The sequence below is a fragment of the Lutra lutra genome, chromosome 2 (genome assembly GCF_902655055.1).
Source record: "Lutra lutra chromosome 2, mLutLut1.2, whole genome shotgun sequence".
In the NCBI taxonomy this organism is placed as follows: domain Eukaryota; kingdom Metazoa; phylum Chordata; class Mammalia; order Carnivora; family Mustelidae; genus Lutra; species Lutra lutra.
Genome location: NC_062279.1, coordinates 59,181,472 through 59,183,310, shown reverse-complemented (window position 1 = coordinate 59,183,310; position 1,839 = coordinate 59,181,472). Strand labels below are relative to the sequence as shown.

The 1,839-nt window shown below is 38.7% G+C and overlaps 1 pseudogene; it reads right to left on the bottom strand.

Moving 5' to 3' along the window:
- Positions 1-460: 460 nt before the first annotated feature.
- LOC125092978 (transcription initiation factor TFIID subunit 9-like) lies at positions 461-1,591 on the bottom strand (annotated as a pseudogene).
- Positions 1,592-1,839: the final 248 nt, after the last annotated feature.

Genomic DNA, 1,839 nt, shown 5'->3' with positions numbered 1-1,839 from the left:
CTCTATTTTCCCTTCATTTTTAAAGAGCATTTATACTGCATATGTAATTCCACATGGGCAGTGTTTCCTCTCAGCACTTGTAGATGTTATTTCATTGTCTTCTGACCTGAACTGTTTGTGTTGAAAAGTCCCAGCTCCTTTGAAGTTTACATATCAATTCTCTCTGACACCTTTTAAGACTTTTCTCTGTCTTTGGACTTCAGTTTTACTGTTTGAACCTAGGTGTGGATTTCTTCTGCTCACACCTTGTTGAGTCTTTGTTGCACTCATTAAATCTGTGATTTAAGTCTTCATCAACTTTGGGAACATCTCAGCTAATAAAACATCACATATTGCTTCTGCCCTACTCTCTCTCTCCATCTGGTTATACATTACATCTTTAGGTTTTCTCCATGTCCCATACATCTCTTATACGCCTTCTATCCCCCCTATATTTTGTTGCCTTTTTTTTTTTGATGAAAACAGTTTTATTTTTTACACTTAAAGGCTGATGAATAACCATTACTAATCCTATTAAAGAAAACCCAACATCTCAATCGGAAAGGATAACCATATTTACTCATTAAATAGCATTTAAGTTTTCTACAACAGAACTTGAAAATACCCAGCATGCATGTTTAATATAGTACAATGGATTCAAGACCAAGTATACATGTTACAAGCATCAAGGCTGGATTACAAATTATCATAGTCATCATCGTCATCATCGTCATCATCATCATCTTCTCATTTTCTTTTCATTGCATTTGATGATTCATTGGCAGTATTTTGTGATGACACCATGTTAGTGGTAATAAGAATGTTTTTGGACCCAATTAATGATGGATTAATCAGAACATTCTGAACTGCGGATGTTGCAGGAATTGATGCTTTTACAGTTGGGGACTGTGAAGTGGGCATCTGTACTGTAAACCTTTGCCCTGTGAGGGACATTGGAGTCCCTACTTTAGTTGACACAGACATGGTCTGTGGGGTTGGTGTGCCAAGAGTGGGAGTACTTGGTCTGCTAGTAACTGAACCAACACTTAACCGTGGAACTGTTATTCTTCCCGCAGAGGTAGATGCCTTTTTTTGTAAAGACTTAAGTCTATAGTTTGGAGCGGTCAAGCAGTATCTATCAGGTGGCAACCTGGGGCCTGAATATGGCTTGATTAATGGCAAAGGAGTTTGATTTCTTTGCCTTGCAATATCTAATAAAAAATCTCTTGGGGGAGGAGAGGTAAAAGACTGATCAGCACGACACTGGATGGCCAATCTCACATCATCTGCATCAACAGTAGCTTTCTTAGCATGGCTGGAATAAATTTTTGCATCATCTAGAATTGTGGTCACATATCAGAAGGCAAACTCCAACATCTGATTTATAACTCTTGGCTCATATTCTGTAATCCCCATATCCTTCAGGATTTGTGCCATCATCTGTGCATCTTTCGGCATGCTCTTGGGAGAAGCCATCTTGCCAGACTCCATGATATCCGTTGATCAGACTTCCCGAGCTAAATCACCCACATTAATGTATTTCAGTCCTGATCTTGATGCAAGTTCTTTGCCTAGCGTGGTTTTTCCAACCCCTGGTGTACCGGTGAGCAGGATGTTCTGTTGCCTTTTTAATTGAAGTATAATTAACATACCATATTATTCTAGTTTCAGGTGTACAACATGGTGATTCAACAATTCCATTCATTACTTGGTGCTCACCATGGCAAATGTGACCACCATCTGTCACCTTACAGTGTTCTTTCCATATTATTGACTGTATTTCCTGTGCTCTGCTTTTCATCTTTGTGACTGATTTATTTTACACTTGATAGTTTGTCCCTCTTCATCTCCTTTATCTAC